This window comes from Scyliorhinus canicula, unplaced genomic scaffold, assembly GCF_902713615.1.
Source record: "Scyliorhinus canicula unplaced genomic scaffold, sScyCan1.1, whole genome shotgun sequence".
NCBI lineage: Eukaryota > Metazoa > Chordata > Chondrichthyes > Carcharhiniformes > Scyliorhinidae > Scyliorhinus > Scyliorhinus canicula.
The window spans coordinates 146,848-165,975 of record NW_024055470.1 but is presented as its reverse complement, the minus strand read 5'-3'; the positions used below and the strand labels follow the sequence as shown (position 1 = coordinate 165,975).

The following is a 19,128-nucleotide window of genomic DNA, read 5'->3' as shown; positions in this document are numbered from 1 at the left end:
AACAAAATAAAACCCACATAAACACACGGTGTTATGTGATTGTTAAAACAATGCATCAGATAAGAAAATAAACCCACCCAATATCAGCAGCTTCATAGTTCCAGCTGGAAACAGCTCTTTCCTGGGATTCCTGGTCACGATGATGAAAGTGGACAAAAGGCGGATCAATCCGGGTCTGATTTCCAGACTGGGACTTGCCCCCCCCCCCTCAATGTGAGACTGAGGGGCCACATTGTCACCGATTGGACTATTATGGGATGTCGTTACCTGGCGTTACTCACGGTGCCACTGAGCGATTGGCTGTTTCTCAATCCATAGACCACTTGAACCGTCACTGATTCCAAACCTCTCTGCTTCCTGTGTGTAACACCAGGTTACATTGATTCAGATAGTCAGTGCTCTGTTTCCTGCCTGACTGAGCAGAGCCATTGATTATCTTACAATCATAGTGTTTTACAGCCCAAAGAGAGGAAATTCGGTCCATTATGTTGTATTGTCTCGCTTAAGGAGTTATCCACTGATTAATTATCTGCTTGTTCCATAGATTTCATCATTTTTAAATTTCTAGTTACTGGTCCGATATTTATCCACTTCTTTCTTAAGCTGATTGATGGATTCTGTTCCCGGCAACGTTTCTCGTGCACTTGCTCCAGTTGCTGAAGTCTCTGCTCAGGATTATTGTATTTCATCCCTGCTTCATCTTTCCCAATCCCTCCCACACTCTGTCTGTGAGGTTAATACCAAATGAAAGAAGAGTAACAGAACCATCCATGTGTTTGAACAGCATTCCCAACAGCGATATGTACATATTTACACTTGCTGTATCTTTTCTAATGCCTGCGTCGTTGTTGATAAATCCTGGATCCTTTAACTCTGTAACATCATCAGCATCGTGTTCCCAAATTTTCGCATTCGATCCCTGAATTCTTTGTCCTCTTTGACTCATGTAAATTATATATACTTCTGAGTTCCTATCTCATTCCATCTACTTTATATGTTTATATGATAGAATCAGACACAGCATTTGTGGTTGCACTTTAGATCAACAACTAATGTTCTTCCGTGTTTATTCAATGCAGGAAATGATCTGCTGACGCAGCCATACAGATTCCTGCACCACTGCATTGTTTACAGAAGTAGTGATAGGAAGGGGCCAGAGGCAGCGATGTATCCACCAGCACAATCGGTTCATATCGAGAGCAGCAAACGGAAGCTGTGGTCGTGGACACCGCAGACTCTAAACTGATCAAACTGTGCGGCGGATCAACTGCTGGAGCGGAAATAGCGACGGTTCAATCTCCAGAGGCCTGTGACCATCCTGCACCTGCTCACTGCTCAAGTGACTGAGAACAAACAGTGAGGGAGTGACATGAACGCTCATGAATCACAGAGATTGAGGGAACGGAATGAGGATTCAGTTTTCCTGTGTCTATTTGAAAACGCTGTCCCAATCGCCTTTCACACCTCACATTAGCCATGATGCTTCCCTTCACAATTCTCCTTTGAAAGGTTCCGTTGATTCTTGGTGGAAGTACGGATGTAAACATATCGCAACACAGTAAATAAAATTCATCATAATAAATTAAATTCATCTCTCACTGTCTAATTTTTCATGTAATCGGGAAGATTTTGTTTGCTGCTTTTAGAAACAATTACTAGTGATATATACCACCAAAATCAATATGTTTTAGCACATCAATTGAGTGTCCCTTCTAATCATTCTCTGATTCGATGCGGATCTCACTCTGTGGCCAGGGAAGCCAAGGCCTTTTCCCATTTAATCTCTCCTGACTTGCCCCCTGTTAGAGCCCTTTCCTGTTGTTCTGTTTCCTCCCTCCGGGAGTTCACTTGGTTAAGACGTACTACATTTCTAACCTGTCCCGGTTTTAATGAAAGGTGATGGTGAAAGACGAACTTTGTTGTCCTGTCGAGAAATGCCGCCTGACTCCCTGAGCTGTTCCAGTATTTTCCGCTTTCTCCTCAGATGTTAGATCGACTTTCGATGGCAATGACAGTATGCTGCGTTTACTTTCGAGGGGTTCGTTGGTCTACGGATATGATTCTCGCTTTGGGTGTCTCGCTGTAGGAATTTGCGAGAGGTCTCGGGTTCAAATCCCGGGTGAGCCCTTCGATGAGGTTTTCCGATGGTCATACCGCATGTTTTCTTCATTTCTTTGCGGCGTAGACGGCGGGATTCATTCACATTGGGTTTGCTTTGAGAAGCTGAGCTCAAACTGCAGGGAACCAATACATTCCCGAGAAAATCGAAACATTTTCGAAACGCTTGTCTATGAGTGGACATTCACTTATCTCTATTCTGGTGGATTCCGGCAGCTCTCTGTCTGTTCCATTTCATTCATTCGGGGATGTGAACACCCCTGGCTGCTCCAGCATTTATTGCCCACAGCTATTTGCTATTGGGACGGTGATGGTGAATTGCCTTCTTGAATCGCTAGTCTATTTTTACCCAATATTTATTTTGACAGTGAAACATTCCCAATTCCCCATTTACATTCACGTATTTATTTATTATGTATGTCTTCATTTCGACCCTGGCCTGCTGCAATGTTCCACAGAAACCCAGCAGAAACTGGGGGAATAGCTCCTCATCCTCTGATTAGGCATGTCCCGACATTAGGCCTTCCCGACTTAACATTCGGTTCAACAACCTTAGACTCTGAACTCTCTCTACCCCCTTAACCACCTGTTTATTTCCATCAACTTATTTTCATTAATTCCAACGATATGTTTTGCCCTCACCATTGCCCCTCCATCCAGCCCATCCGATCCCACTTGAGCAATCTGATCTCTATTGCAGGGGCTGGATTAGCACAGTGCGAAATCGCTGGCTTTGAAAGCGGACCACGATAGGCCAGTACCAGCCTCCCCCAACAGGCGCCGGAATGTGGCGACAGTAACTTTATTTGAAGCCCACTAGTGACAATAAGCGATTTTAATCTCATTTTCCTCTGCCTCGCTGCTTACTTTTGTTCTACCATGAACACATTCTGACCTCTTAATGCGCCTCTATCAGCACCTTTCTTAGCCCTGATTAGCCTCAATTACATTCCCTTTTCCTTTCTGTCCAACACATTTTCGTCATTTGCCACCATCGCTGACACTCTACCGAGGACCAATGCGTCACGTCAGCCCCGCCCCAGCCACAAGAGTCTGAATCTGACCCTGTTGCCCGTTCTCCAGCTTTGACAAAGAGTAAGCCAGACTCGAAACGTCAGCTGCCATCTCTCTCCACAGGGACTGCCAGACCAGCTGAGACTGTCCTGAATTTTTTGTTTTTGTTTCCCATCGACGCATCCGCAGTAAGTTGCTTTTATCGTACATTTAGACATGTGTGAAATGGTGATTAAATATGTTCATCTGCATCTGTCAACACAATAGATTCTGTGGTGGATGAACAAACTGCTAATATCCGAATTGTGGCAAATTAGGAAAGGCTTTGCTTCCCCTGGCGTCTGGAAAATTCAGCATTTCTGACTTTGTTGCAGGAATTGCAATACCTTATGCGAGACCAAATCTCATGTTCCTCGAACGTGCGAGATTGAGGAACAAACGTATTTTGTAAAACCATTCGTCACACGAAATGAAAAGCGCGGGATGTTTCCTAACCACCGTGGACCTTTCGCGTGTTAGGCGAATGTGATAACCACTACACTACAGAAACCGGTGGGAGCTTCGCCATCAGTGGACGTGTGTAATGTTCAACCTCAATGTGTTGCTGCAGCTTCTAATGGTTCCGCGGAGTGGCCATGTAACTTATTGCAAGAAGCCGTTTCTTTAAAACTGATCTCTCAACTTATGAAAGCATCAGGTATTGAACTTTGCTGAACTGAAGATAAGTTATGTTTTGCTTGAAGTTACAGAGAGAGGGCAGGGCTTTTATGAGTAACCACAGCTGATACGAGAATTGATGATGTCCTGCTGAATTTGCTCTGCATCAAGAACCAGCTGTCCAACCCACTGAACTAAAGAGGACGCCAAAACTCAGAACTGCAAGCCAGCCAGGAGTCGAACCCAGAATCTCCCGATTCGTAACCAGACGCATTATCCATTGCGCCACTGGCCCACCGAAGTTCCAAGTTTTTGCTATTCCTCGATGATGAAGACCAGTTACGAGACTGAGGTAATATTTAGCAACATATAGACTAAACTGGAAGGACCAGATGTTTCTGCCCAGTTTCGAACCGGCGACCATTCGCGTGTAAAGAAAATGTGATAACCACTACACTACAGAAACAGCTGGCAACACAGAAGCCAACGGACCTGTGTCACCTTCAAGTCAGCTGCCTTGTTGCAGCTTCGCATAGTTCGGCTGAGAGGCCATGTCGCTTCTTAAGAATTGACAATTATGTGTTTCTTATATTTGACCTCTTTGTGTTTTGGTGTGTAACATGCTGCAGCCTAAATACCGTTCATGTAGAAGAAAGGAGGGGTAATTGCAAATCAACATTGAGCCTGGATTCCCACACTGGCTTTTCCTGTTTCTCCATCAGGAAGACCGTTTTTACTTTCCAAAAGGTGGATCAGTTAACTCTCTGGCATTTCCTCTAAGTCAGTTACAGTATCGTTTGTGTCTGTCCTTTTGAGTACACATTACTACAAGACATCCTTCAATCTGGCCTGTTGCATTTGCTGATCCCAACGGCATCTACTCTGCATTGGAGAGACTAAATACCGACTCGGTTACCGCTGTGCAAAACACCTTCGCTCCATCGACAAGCTGGTGGAAGACTCTCCTGTCGCTTGCTATTTCAACTCCTTTCTGCTACATGGACGGTATTTAGGCTGCAGCATTTTCCACACCAAAACACAAAGAGGTCAAATATAAGAAACACATAATTGTCAATTCTTAAACTCAACTCAAGCATTGAATAACGGAACAAATATTGTGTAAAGTCGGTTGCTATTTTCTGTAGGATTTCAGAATGCTGCATTAATAATAGAAGAGAGCATTTCGCCGTTAGAGTTTTCTGAACAAATTCTTCAGTTCAATATAGGTTCTTCTACTGGCTTGTAAATTTAGACATCTGTTTTAAAGAAATAGACGTGTTCTTGTTAGAAGTGACATGGCCTCTCAGCCGAACCATGCGAAGCTGCAACAAGGCAGGTGAGTTGAAGGTGACACAGGTCCGTTGGAGTCTGCGCTGCCAGCTGTTTCTGTAGTGTAGTGGTTATCACATTCGCTTGACACGCGAATGGTCCCCGGTTCAAAACCGTGCAGAAACATCTGGTGTTTCCAGTTTAGTCTGTCGCAAAATGTGACCTCAATCTCGTAACTGGTCTTCATCATCGACGAATACCAAAAGCTTATGACTGCTGTGGGCCAGTGGCGCAATGGATAACGCGTCTGACGACGAATTAGGAGATTCCAGGTTCGACTCCTGGCTAGCTCGCAGTTCCTAGTTTTGGCGTCCCCTTTAGTTCAGTGGGTTGGACAGCTGGTTCCCGATGCAGAGCAAAGTGAGCAGGGCATCATCAATTCTCGTATCAGCTGTGGTTACTTATGAAAGCCCTGCCCTCTCAATTTAACTTCAAGCAAAACATAACTTATCTCCAGTTCATCAAAGTTCAATATATGATCCTTTGATGAGTTGAGACATCAGTTTCAAAGAAACGGCTCCTTCCAATAAGTTACATGGCCTCTCAGCGGAACCGTTGGAAGCTGCAACAATACATTGAAGTTCAACATTGCACAGGGCCACTGATTGTGATGCTCTCAGCGGTTTCTGTAGTGTAGTGGTTATCACATTCGCCTAACACGCGAAAGGTCCCCGGTCCGAAACCGGGCAGAAACATGGCGTGCTTCTGATTTTGTGTGGCGAATGTTTGCACTAAATACGTTTCTTCCTCAATCTGAGCGATTAACCCTGTAAGCTAAAGGGCTGTTTAGCTCACAGGGCTAATCCCTGGCTTTGAAAGCAGACCAAGGCAAACCAGCAGCACGGTTCGATTCCCGTAACATCCTCCCCGAACAGGCGCCGGAATGTGGCGACTAGGGGCTTTTCACAGTAACTTCATTTGAACCCTCCTCGTGAAAATAAGCGATTTTCATCTTGCACGTTCGAGGAACGTGAGATTTGGTCTCGCATGAGATATTAAAATTGCTGCAACACAGTCAGAAATACTGAATTTTCAAGACGCCGGGGGAAGAAAATTTTTAACAAATATTTTGCCACAATTCGGATATCAGCAGTTTGTTCATCCACCACAGAATCTATCGGATGCAGATCAACATATTTAATCACCATTTCAAACATGTCTAAATGTACGATAAAAGCAATTTACTGCGTATGCGTCAATGGGGAACAAAAACAGAAAACACAGGACAGTCTCAGCAGGTCTGACAGCCTCTGTGGAGAGAGATGGCAAGTGTCGTTTCGAGTCTGGGTGACTCTTTGTCGAAGCCGGACAACTGGATCTTTGGTTAGGTTTAGATTGGCGGTGCGTGGGGGAGAGCGACAGACGACCAGCGATGGGTGGAGAATAACAAGAATGTGTTGTGCTGAAAGAAAAAGGGAAGGTAAATGTTTCTAATCAGTGTTCAGAACGGTGCTGATAGAGGCGATTAGAAGATTAGAACGTGTTAATGGCAGAGGACAATGCGGAACAAGGAGCGGATTTCCCAAGACGGATGCGATTGGCTAGGGGAATGGGGAGGGGGAGACAATGGGAGAGGAAGACATATCAATGGAAGCAATGAAAATAGGTTGATGGAAATAAACATGTGGTGAAGTGGGAAGAGTGATTTCACGGTGCGAAGTTGTTCACCGTACTGTAAAATCCGCAAGGCTGTACCGTGCCTATTCGGAGGATGGGGTGCTGCTCCTCGGCGTTGTGCTGAGCTACATGGGAACATAGCAGCAGGCCATGATCGGACATGTGGACATGAGAGCAGGACAGTGAGTTCAAATAGCAAGCGACAGGAGAGTCTACCACCAGTTTGTCGATGGAGCGAAGGTGTTTTGCAAAGCGGTCACCCAGTCGGCATTTAGTCTCTCCAATGCAGAGTAGATGGCATTGGGATCAGCAAATGCAGCGGGCCAGATTGAAGGATGTCTGAAAGTAATGTGTACTCAAAAGGACAGACACAAACGATACTGTAACTGACTTAGAGGAAATGCCAGAGACTTAACTGAACCAGCTTTGGGAAAGAAAAAACGGTCTTCCTGATGGAGAAATAGGAAAAGCTAATGTGGGAATCCAGGCTCAAAGTTGATTTACAATTACCCCTCCTTTCTTCTACATGAACGGTATTTAGGCTGCAGCATTTTACACACCAAAACACAAAGAGGTCAAATATAAGAAACACATAATTGTCAATTCTTAAACTCAACTCAAGCATTGAATAACGGAACAAATATTGTGTAAAGTCGGTTGCTTTTTTCTGTAGGATTTCAGAATGCTGCATTAATAACAGAAGAGAGCAGTTCGCCGTTAGAGATTTGCTGAACAAATTCTTCAGTTCAATATAGGTTCTTCTACTGGCTTGTAAGTTTAGACATCTGTTTTAAAGAAATAGACGTGTTCTTGTAAGAAGTGACATGGCCTCTCAGCCGAACCATGCGAAGCTGCAACAAGGCAGTTGAGTTGAAGGTGACACAGGTCGGTTGGAATGTGAGCTGCCAGCTGTTTCTGTAGTGTAGTGGTTATCACATTCGCTTTACACGCGAATGGTCCCCGGTTCGAAACCGGGCAGAAACATCTGGTGTTTCCAGTTTAGTCTGTCGCAAAATATTACCTCAATCTCGTAACTGGTCTTCATCATCGAGGAATAACAAAAGCCTATAACTGCTGTGGGCCAGTGGCGCAATGGATAACGCGTCTGACTCCGAATCAGGAGATTCCAAGTTTGGCTCGCTCGCAGTTCCTAGTTTTGGCGTCCCCTTTAGTTCAGTGGGTTGGACAGCTGGTTCCCGATGCAGAGCAAAGTGAGCAGGGCATCATCAATTCTCGTTTCAGCTGTGGTTACTTATGAAAGCCCTGCCCTCTCAATTTAACTTCAAGCAAAACATAACTTATCTCCAGTTCAGCAAAGTTCAATATATGATCCTTTGATGAGTTGAGACATCAGTTTTAAAGAAACGGCTTCTTCCAATAAGTTACATGGCCTGAGCGGAACCGTTAGAAGCTGCAACAATACATTGAAGTTCAACATTGCACAGGGCCACTGATTATGACACGCACAGCGGTTTCTGTAGTCTAGTGGTTATCACATTCGCCTAATACGCGTAAGGTCCCCGGTTCGAAACCGGGCAGAAACATGGCGTGCTTCTGATTTTATGTGACCAATGTTTGCACTAAATACGTTTCTTCCTCAATCTTGCCCGTTCGAGGAACATGAGATTTGGTCTCGCGTGAGATATTAAAATTCCTGCAACAAAGTCAGAAATACTGAATATTCAAGACGCCGGCGGCAGAAAAGCCACATTTTGCCACAATTCGGATATCAGCAGTTTGTTCATCCACCACAGAATCTATCGGATGCAGATCAAAATATTTAATCACCATTTCAAACATGTCTAAATGTACGATAAAAGCAACTTACTGCGTTTGCGTCAATGGGGAACAAAAACAGAAACCACAGGACAGTCTCAGCAGGTCTGACAGCCTCTGTGGAGAGAGATGGCAAGTGTCGTTTCGAGTCTGGGTGACTCTTTGTCGAAGCCGGACAACTGGATCTTTGGTTAGGTTTAGATTGGCGGTGCGTGGGGGGAGAGCGACAGACGGCCAGCGATGGGTGGAGAATAACAAGAATGTGTTGGGCTGAAAGAAAAAGGGAATGTAAATGTTTCGAATCAGTGTTAAGAATGGTGCTGATAGAGGCGATTAGAAGATTAGAATGTGTTAATGGCAGAGGACAATGAGGAACAAGGGGCGGATTTCCCAAGACGGATGCGATTGGCTAGGGGAATGGGGAGGGGGAGACAATGGGAGAGGAAGACATATCAATGGAAGCAATGAAAATAGGTTGATGGAAATAAACATGTGGTGAAGTGGGAAGAGTGATTTCACGGTGCGAAGTTGTTGACCGTACTGTAAAATCCGCAAGGCTTTACCGTGCCTATTCGGAGGATGGGGTGCTGCTCCTCGGCGTTGTGCTGAGCTACATGGGAACATTGCAGCAGGCCAAGATCGGACATGTGGACATGAGAGCAGGACAGTGAGTTCAAATAGCAAGCGACAGGAGAGTCTACCACCAGTTTGTCGATGGAGCGAAGGTGTTTTGCAAGCGGTCACCCAGTCGGCATTTAGTCTCTCCAATGCAGAGTAGATGGCATTGGGATCAGCAAATGCAGCGGGCCAGATTGAAGGATGTCTGAAAGTAATGTGTACTCAAAAGGACAGACACAAACGATACTGTAACTGACTTAGAGGAAATGCCAGAGACTTAACTGAACCAGCTTTGGGAAAGAAAAAACGGTCTTCCTGATGGAGAAACAGGAAAAGCCAGTGTGGGAATCCAGGCTCAAAGTTGATTTACAATTACCCCTCCTTTCTTCTACATGAACGGTATTTAGGCTGCAGCATTTTACACACCAAAACACAAAGAGGTCAAATATAAGAAACACATAATTGTCAATTCTTAAACTCAACTCAAGCATTGAATAACGGAAGAAATATTGTGTAAAGTCGGTTGCTTTTTTCTGTAGGATTTCAGAATGCTGCATTAATAATAGAAGAGAGCATTTCGCCGTTAGAGATTTGCTGAACAAATTCTTCAGTTCAATATAGGTTCTTCTACTGGCTTGTAAGTTTAGACATCTGTTTTAAAGAAATAGACGTGTTCTTGTAAGAAGTGACATGGCCTCTCAGCCGAACCATGCGAAGCTGCAACAAGGCAGTTGAGTTGAAGGTGACACAGGTCGGTTGGAGTGTAAGCTGCCAGCTGTTTCTGTAGTGTAGTGGTCATCACATTCGCTTTACACGCGAATGGTCCCCGGTTCGAAACCGGGCAGAAACATCTGGTGTTTCCAGTTTAGTCTGTCGCAAAATATTACCTCAATCTCGTAACCGGTCTTCATCATCGAGGAATAACAAAAGCCTATAACTACTGTGGGCCAGTGGCGCAATGGATAACGCGTCTGACTCCGAATCAGGAGATTCCAGGTTCGACTCATGGCTGGCTCGCAGTTCCTAGTTTTGGCGTCCCCTTTAGGTCAGTGGGTTGGACAGCTGGTTCCCGATGCAGAGCAAAGTGAGCAGGGCATCATCAATTCTCGTTTCAGCTGTGGTTACTTATGAAAGCCCTGCCCTCTCAATTTAACTTCAAGCAAAACATAACTTATCTCCAGTTCAGCAAAGTTCAATATATGATCCTTTGATGAGTTGAGACATCAGTTTTAAAGAAACGGCTTCTTCCAATAAGTTACATGGACTGAGCGGAACCGTTAGAAGCTGCAACAATACATTGAAGTTCAACATTGCACAGGGCCACTGATTATGCCACGCACAGCGGTTTCTGTAGTGTAGTGGTTATCACATTCGCCTAATACGCGTAAGGTCCCCGGTTCGAAACCGGGCAGAAACATGGCGTGCTTCTGATTTTGTGTGACGAATGTTTGCACTAAATACGTTTCTTCCTCAATCTTGCACGTTCGAGGAACATGAGATTTGGTCTCGCGTGAGATATTAAAATTCCTGCAACAAAGTCAGAAATACTGAATATTCAAGACGCCGGGGGAAGAAAAGCCACATTTTGCCACAATTCAGATATCAGCAGTTTGTTCATCCACCACAGAATCTATCGGATGCAGATCAAAATATTTAATCACCATTTCAAACATGTCTAAATGTACGATAAAAGCAACTTACTGCGTATGCGTCAATGGGGAACAAAAACAGAAACCACAGGACAGTCTCAGCAGGTCTGACAGCCTCTGTGGAGAGAGATGGCAAGTGTCGTTTCGAGTCTGGGTGACTCTTTGTCGAACCCGGACAACTGGATCTTTGGTTAGGTTTAGATTGGCGGTGCGTGGGGGGAGAGCGACAGACGGCCAGCGATGGGTGGAGAATAACAAGAATGTGTTGGGCTGAAAGAAAAAGGGAATGTAAATGTTTCTAATCAGTGTTAAGAACGGTGCTGATAGAGGCGATTAGAAGATTAGAATGTGTTAATGGCAGAGGACAATGAGGAACAAGGGGCGGATTTCCCAAGACGGATGCGATTGGCTAGGGGAATGGGGAGGGGGAGACAATGGGAGAGGAAGACATATCAATGGAAGCAATGAAAATAGGTTGATGGAAATAAACATGTGGTGAAGTGGGAAGAGTGATTTCACGGTGCGAAGTTGTTGACCGTACTGTAAAATCCGCAAGGCTGTACCGTGCCTATTCGGAGGATGGGGTGCTGCTCCTCGGCGTTGTGCTGAGCTACATGGGAACATAGCAGCAGGCCATGATCGGACATGTGGACATGAGAGCAGGACAGTGAGTTCAAATAGCAAGCGACAGGAGAGTCTACCACCAGTTTGTCGATGGAGCGAAGGTGTTTTGCAAAGCGGTCACCCAGTCGGCATTTAGTCTCTCCAATGCAGAGTAGATGGCATTGGGATCAGCAAATGCAACAGGCCAGATTGAAGGATGTCTGAAAGTAATGTGTACTCAAAAGGACAGACACAAACGATACTGTAACAGACTTAGAGGAAATGCCAGAGACTTAACTGAACCAGCTTTGGGAAAGAAAAAACGGTCTTCCCGATGGAGAAACAGGAAAAGCCAGTGTGGGAATCCAGGCTCCAAGTTGATTTACAATTACCCCTCCTTTCTTCTACATGAACGGTATTTAGGCTGCAGCATTTTACACACCAAAACACAAAGAGGTCAAATATAAGAAACACATAATTGTCAATTCTTAAACTCAATTCAAGCATTGAATAACGGAACAAATAATGTGTAAAGTCGGTTGCTTTTTTCTGTAGGATTTCAGAATGCTGCATTAATAATAGAAGAGAGCATTTCGCCGTTAGAGATTGGCTGAACAAATTCTTCAGATCATAAGAACATAAGAACATAAGAACTAGGAGCAGGAGTAGGCCATCTGGCCCCTCGAGCCTGCTCCGCCATTCAATTAGATCATGGCTGATCTTTTGTGGACTCAGCTCCACTTTCCGGCCCGAACACCATAACCCTTAATCCCTTTATTCTTCAAAAAACTATCTATCTTTACCTTAAAAACATGTAATGAAGGAGCCTCAACTGCTTCACTGGGCAAGGAATTGCATAGATTCACAACCCTTTGGGTGAAGAAGTTCCTCCTAAACTCAGTCGTAAATCTACTTCCCCTTATTTTGAGGCTATGCCCCCTAGTTCTGCTGTCACCCGCCAGTGGAAACAACCTGCCCGCATCTATCCTATCTATTCCCTTCATAATTTTAAATGTTTCTATAAGATCCCCCCTCATCCTTCTAAATTCCAACGAATACAGTCCCAGTCTACTCAACCTCTCCTCATAATCCAACCCCTTCAGCTCTGGGATTAACCTAGTGAATCTCCTCTGCACACCCTCCAGCGCCAGTACGTCCTTTCTCAAGTAAGGAGACCAAAACTGAACACAATACTCCAGGTGTGGCCGCACTAACACCTTATACAATTGCAACATAACCTCCCTAGTCTTAAACTCCATCCCTCTAGCAATGAAGGACAAAATTCCATTTGCCTTCTTAATCACCTGTTGCACTTGTAAACCAACCTTCTGTGACTCATGCACTAGCACACCCAAGTCTCTCTGAACAGCGGCATGCTTTAATATTTTATCGTTTAAATAATAATCCCGTTTGCTGTTATTCCTACCAAAATGGATAACCTCACATTTGTCAACATTGTATCCGTCTGCCAGACCCGAGCCCATTCACTTAACCTATCCAAATCCCTCTGCAGACTTCCAGTATCCTCTGCACTTTTCGCTTTACCACTCATCTTAGTGTCATCTGCAAACTTGGACACATTGCCCTTGGTCCCCAACTCCAAATCATCAATGTAAATTGTGAACAATTGTGGGCCCAACACGGATCCCTGAGGGACACCACTAGCTACTAATTGCCAACCAGAGAAACACCCATTTATCCCAACTCTTTGCTTTCTATTAATTAACCAATCCTCTATCCATGCTACTACTTTACCCTTAATGCCATGCATCTTTATCTTATGCAGCAATCTTTTGTGTGGCACCTTGTCAAAGGCTTTCTGGAAATCCAGATATACCACATCCATCGGCTCCCCGTTATCGACTGCACTGGTAATGTCCTCAAAAAATTCCACTAAATTAGTTAGGCATGACCTGCCTTTAACGAACCCATGCTGCGTCTGCCCAATGGGACAATTTCTATCCAGATGCCTCGCAATTTCTTCCTTGATGATAGATTCCAGCATCTTCCCTATTACCGAAGTTAAACTCACTGGCCTATAATTTCCTGCTTTCTGCCTACCTCCTTTTTTAAACAGTGGCGTCACGTTTGCTAATTTCCAATCCACAGGGACCACCCCAGAGTCTAGTGAATTTCGGTAAATTATCACTAGTGCATCTGCAATTTCCCTAGCCATCTCTTTTAGCACTCTGGGATGCATTCCATCAGGGCCAGGAGACTTGTCTACCTTTAGCCCCATTAGCTTGCCCATCACTCCCTCCTGAGTGATAACAATCCTCTCAAGGTCCTCACCTGTCATAGCCTCATGTCTATCAGTCGCTGGCATGTTATTTGTGTCTTCCACTGTGAAGACCGACCCAAAAAACCTGTTCAGTTCCTCAGCCATTTCCTCAATATAGGTTCTTCTACTGGCTTGTAAGTTTAGACATCTGTTTTAAAGAAATAGACGTGTTCTTGTAAGAAGTGACATGGCCTCTCAGCCGAACCATGCGAAGCTGCAACAAGGCAGTTGAGTTGAAGGTGACACAGGTCCGTTGGAGTGTGAGCTGCCAGCTGTTTCTGTAGTGTAGTGGTTATCACATTCGCTTTGCACGTGAATGGTCCCCGGTTCGAAACCGGGCAGAAACATCTGGTGTTTCCAGTTTAGTCTGTGGCAAAATATTACCTTAATCTCGTAACTGGTCTTCATCATCGAGGAATAACAAAAGCCTATAACTGCTGTGGGCCAGTGGCGCAATGGATAACGCGTTTAACTACGAATCAGGAGATTCCAGGTTCGACTCCTGGCTGGCTCGCAGTTTCTAGTTTTGGCATCCCCTTCAGTTCAGTGGGTTGGACAGCTGGTTCCCGATGCAGAGCAAAGTGAGCAGGGCATCATCAATTCTCGTTTCAGCTGTGGTTACTTATGAAAGCCCTGCCCTCTCAATTTAACTTCAAGCAAAACATAACTTATCTCCAGTTCAGCAAAGTTCAATATATGATCCTTTGATGAGTTGAGACATCAGTTTTAAAGAAACGGCTTCTTCCAATAAGTTACATGGCCTCTCAGCGGAACCGTCAGAAGCTGCAACAATATATTGAAGTTCAACATTGCACAGGGCCACTGATTATGATACTCCCAGCTGTTTCTGTAGTGTAGTGGTTATCACATTCGCCTAACACGCGAAAGGTCCCCGGTTCGAAACCGGGCAGAAACATGGCGTGCTTCTGATTTTGTGTGACGAATGTTTGCACTAAATACATTTCTTCCTGAATCTCGCACGTTCGAGGAACATGAGATTTGGTCTCGCATGAGATATTAACATTCCTGCAACAAAGTCAGAAATACTGATTTTTCAAGACGCCGGGGGAAGAAAAGCCTTTACTATTTTGCCACAATTCGGATATCAGCAGTTTGTTCATCCACCACAGAATCTATCGGATGCAGATGAACATATTTAATCACCATTTCAAACATGTCTAAATGTACGATAAAAGCAACTTACTGCGTATGCGTCAATGGGGAACAAAAACAGAAAACACAGGACAGTCTCAGCAGGTCTGACAGCCTCTGTGGAGAGAGATGGCAAGTGTCGTTTCGAGTCTGGGTGACTCTTTGTCGAAGCCGGACAACTGGATCTTTGGTTAGGTTTAGATTGGCGGTGCGTGGGGGGAGAGCGACAGACGGCCAGCGATGGGTGGAGAATAACAAGAATGTGTTGGGCTGAAAGAAAAAGGGAATGTAAATGTTTCTAATCAGTGTTAAGAACGGTGCTGATAGAGGCGATTAGAATGTGTTAATGGCAGAGGACAATGAGGAACAAGGGGCGGATTTCCCAAGACGGATGCGATTGGCTTGGGGAATGGGGAGGGGGAGATAATGGGAGAGGAAGACATATCAATGGAAGCAATGAAAATAGGTTGATGGAAATAAACATGTGGTGAAGTGGGAAGAGTGATTTCACGGTGCGAAGTTGTTGACCGTACTGTAAAACCCGCAAGGCTGTACCGTGCCTATTCGGAGGATGGGGTGCTGCTCCTCGGCGTTGTGCTGAGCTACATGGGAACATAGCAGCAGGCCATGACCGGACATGTGGACATGAGAGCAGGACAGTGAGTTCAAATAGCAAGCGACAGGAGAGTCTACCACCAGTTTGTCGATGGAGCGAAGGTGTTTTGCAATGCGGTCACCCAGTTGGCATTTAGTCTCTCCAATGCAGAGTAGATGGCATTGGGATCAGCAAATGCAGCGGGCCAGATTGAAGGATGTCTGAAAGTAATGTGTACTCAAAAGGACAGACACAAACGATACTGTAACTGACTTAGAGGAAATGCCAGAGACTTAACTGAACCAGCTTTGGGAAAGAAAAAACGGTCTTCCTCATGGAGAAACAGGAAAAGCCAGTGTGGGAATCCAGGCTCAAAGTTGATTTACAATTACCCCTCCTTTCTTCTACATGAACGGTATTTAGGCTGCAGCATTTTACACACCAAAACACAAAGTGGTTGTCACATTCGCCTAACACGCGAAAAGTCCCCGGTTCGAAACCGTGCAGAAACATCGTGTTCTTCTCATTTTGTGTGACGAATGTTTGCACAAAATACCTTTCTTCCTCAATCTCGCACGTTCGAGGAACATGAGATTTGGTCTCGCATGAGACATTAAAATTCCTGCAACAAAGTCAGAAATGCGGAATATTCAAGACGCCAGGGGAAGAAAGTCGATCTAACATCTGGATTGGATTGGATTGGATTTGTTTATTGTGACATGTACCGAGGTACAGTGTAAAGTATTTTTCTGCAAGCAGCTCAACAGATCATTCAGTACATGGAAAGAAAAGGGAATTAAACAGAATTCAAGAAAATACATGAGAATACATAATAGGGCAACACAACGTACACAATGTAACTACATAAGCACCGGCATCGGATGAAGCATACAGGGTGTAGTGTTAATGAGGTCAGTCAATAAGAGGGTCATTTAGGAGTCTGGTGACAGTGGGGAAGAAGCTGTTTTTGAGTCTGTTCGTGCGTGTTCTCAGACTTCTGAATCTCCTGCCCGATGGAAGAAGTTGAAAAAGTGAGTAAGCCGGGTGGGAGGGATCCTTGATTATGCTGCCCGCTTTCCCCCGGCAGCGGGAAGTGTAGATGGAGTCCATGGATTGGAGGTAGGTTTGTGTGATGGACTGGGCGGGATTCACGACTCTCTGAAGTTCCTTGCGGTCCTGGGCCGAGCAGTTGCCATACCAGGCTGTGATGCAGCCCGATAGGATGCTCTCTATAGTCCATCTGTAAAAGTTGGTAAGGGTTAATGTGGACATGCCGAATTTCTTTAGTTTCCTGAGGAAGTATAGGCGCTGTTGTGCTTTCTTGGTGATAGCGTCGACGTGAGTGGACCAGGATAGATTTTTGGTGATGTGCACCCCTAGGAATTTGAAACTGCTCACCATCTCCACCTCGGCTCCGTTGATGCTGACTGGGGTTTGTACAGTACTTTGCTTCCTGAAGTCGATGACCAGCTCTTTAGTTTTGCTGGCATTGAGGGAGAGATTGTTGGCGTCACACCACTCCACTAGGTTCTCTGTCTCCCTCGTGTATTCGGATTCGTCGTTATTCGAGATCCGGCCCACTCTGGTCGTATCGTCATCAAACTTGGAGATGGAGTTGGAACCAAGTTTTGCCACACAGTCGTGTGTGTACAGGGAGTAGAGTAGGGGGCTAAGCACGCAGCCTTGCGGGGCACTGGTATTGAGGACTATTGTGGAGGAGGTGTTGGTGTTCATTCTTACTGACTGTGGTCTGTTGGTGAGAAAGTCAAGGATCAGAGTGGAGAGCCAAGTCCTAGGTTTTGTCTCAGGACAGTCTCAGCAGGTCTGACAGCCTCTGTGGAGAGAGATGGCAAGTGTCGTTTCGAGTCTGGGTGACTCTTTGTCGAAGCTGGACAACTGGATCTTTGGTTAGGTTTAGATTGGCGGTGGGGGGGAGGGGAGCGTGAAGCGTTGGGCCTCGACAGACGGCCAGCGATGGGTGGAGAATAACAAAAATGTGTTGGGTCGAAAGAAAAAGGGAATGTAAATGTTTCTAATCAAAGTCAAGAACGGTGCTGATAGAGACGATTAGAAGATTAGAATGTGTTAATGGCAGAGGACAGTGAGGAACAAGGGGCGGATTTCCCAAGAGGGATGGGATTGGCTTGGGGAATGGGGAGGGGGAGACAATGGGAGAGGAAGACATATTAATGGAAGCAATGAAAATACGTTGATGGAAAAAACATGTGGTGAAGTGGGAAGAGTGATTTCACGGTACGAAGTTGTTGAGCCGACTGTAAAATCCGCAAGGCTGTACCGTGCCTATTCGGAGGATGGGGGCTGTTCCTCGGCTTTGTGCTGAGCTACATGGGAACATTGCAGCAGGCCAAGATCGGACATGTGCACATGAGAGCAGGACAGTGAGTTGATATAGCAAGCGACAGGAGAGTCTGCCACCAGCTTGTCGATGGAGCGAAGGTGTTTTCCAAAGCGGTCACCGAGTCGGTATTTAGTCTCTGCAATGCAGAGCAGATGCCGTTGGGATCAGCAAATACAACAGGCAAGATTGAAGGATGTCTTATAGTAATGTGTACTCAAAACACAGAATTATCAATTCTTAAACTCAACTCACGCATTGAATAAGGACACAAATATTGTTTAAAGTCGGTTGCTTTTTTCTGTAGGATTTAAGAATGCTGCATTAATAATAGAAGAGAGCATTTCGCCGTTAGAGATTTGCTGAACAAATGCTTCAGTTCAATATAGGTCCTTCTTCTGGCTTGAAAGTTTAGACATCTGGTTTGAAGAAACAGACGTATTCTTATAAGAAGTGACATGGCCTCTCAGCCGAACCATGCGATGCTGCAACAAGGCAGTTGAGTTGAAGGTGACACAGGTCCGTTGGAGTCTGCTTTGCCAGCTGCTTCTGTAGTGTAGTGGTTATCACATTCGCTTTACACGCGCATGGTCCCAGGTTCGAAACTGGGCAGAAACATCTACTGCTTCCACTTTAGTCTGTTGCTAAATATTACATCAATCTCGTAACTGGTCTTCATCATCGAGGATTAGCAAACGCTTGGAACTGCTGTGCTGTGCAGTCTGACTACGAATCAGGAGATTCCAAGTTCGTCTGCTGGCTCGCAGTTCCGAGTTTTGGCGTCCCCTTTCGTTCGATGGGTTGGACAGCGATGAATCCCGCCGTCAACGCCGCAAAGAATTGAAGAAAACATGCGGCTTGACCAACGGAAAACCTCAACGAAGGGCTCATCCGGGATTTGAACCCGGGACCACTCGCAAATTCCGACAGCGAAACACCCAAACCGAGAATCATACCCCCTAGACCAACGAGCCCCGCAAAAAAAGGCCACACCATACTGTCATTACCATCGAAAATCGATCTAACATCTGCGGAGAACGCCAAACGTACTGCAACATCTCAGGTAGTCAGGCAGCATTTGTCGACAGGACAACAAGTTCGTCTTTCACCGTCACCTTTCATAAAAACCGGGACAGGTTAGAAATGTGGTACGTCTTAACCAAGTGAATTACCGGAGGGAGGAAACAGAACAGGAAAGGGCTCTAATAGGGGGAAAGTCAGGAGAGATTAAATGAGAAGAGGCCTTGGGACCCTGGCCACAGAGTTAGGATGGCATCAAATCAGAGAATGATGACACCACAGTATGAGGCCATTCCGGCCGCCGTGTCTGTGCCAGCTTTCTGTTAGCGCAATGGAAGAAACA

The 19,128-nt window shown here is 45.3% G+C and overlaps 10 non-coding genes across 10 annotated transcripts; all 10 read left to right on the top strand.

Annotated features, from left to right (window-relative positions):
- Window positions 1–5,171: 5,171 nt before the first annotated feature.
- On the top strand, window positions 5,172–5,244 carry trnav-gac. The gene has a single exon. It is a non-coding gene; the product is annotated as a tRNA-Val (tRNA).
- A 496-nt stretch (window positions 5,245–5,740) lies between these two features.
- On the top strand, window positions 5,741–5,813 carry trnav-aac. Its single transcript has one exon. It is a non-coding gene; the product is annotated as a tRNA-Val (tRNA).
- A 1,833-nt stretch (window positions 5,814–7,646) lies between these two features.
- trnav-uac lies at window positions 7,647–7,719 on the top strand. Its single transcript has one exon. It is a non-coding gene; the product is annotated as a tRNA-Val (tRNA).
- Window positions 7,720–8,206: 487 nt separating this feature from the next.
- trnai-aau lies at window positions 8,207–8,279 on the top strand. The gene has a single exon. It is a non-coding gene; the product is annotated as a tRNA-Ile (tRNA).
- A 1,627-nt stretch (window positions 8,280–9,906) lies between these two features.
- trnav-uac lies at window positions 9,907–9,979 on the top strand. Its single transcript has one exon. It is a non-coding gene; the product is annotated as a tRNA-Val (tRNA).
- A 94-nt stretch (window positions 9,980–10,073) lies between these two features.
- trnar-ccg lies at window positions 10,074–10,146 on the top strand. The gene has a single exon. It is a non-coding gene; the product is annotated as a tRNA-Arg (tRNA).
- A 327-nt stretch (window positions 10,147–10,473) lies between these two features.
- On the top strand, window positions 10,474–10,546 carry trnai-aau. Its single transcript has one exon. It is a non-coding gene; the product is annotated as a tRNA-Ile (tRNA).
- Window positions 10,547–13,936: 3,390 nt separating this feature from the next.
- Window positions 13,937–14,009, top strand: trnaa-ugc. The gene has a single exon. It is a non-coding gene; the product is annotated as a tRNA-Ala (tRNA).
- A 94-nt stretch (window positions 14,010–14,103) lies between these two features.
- trnar-acg lies at window positions 14,104–14,176 on the top strand. The gene has a single exon. It is a non-coding gene; the product is annotated as a tRNA-Arg (tRNA).
- Window positions 14,177–14,505: 329 nt separating this feature from the next.
- Window positions 14,506–14,578, top strand: trnav-aac. The gene has a single exon. It is a non-coding gene; the product is annotated as a tRNA-Val (tRNA).
- Window positions 14,579–19,128: the final 4,550 nt, after the last annotated feature.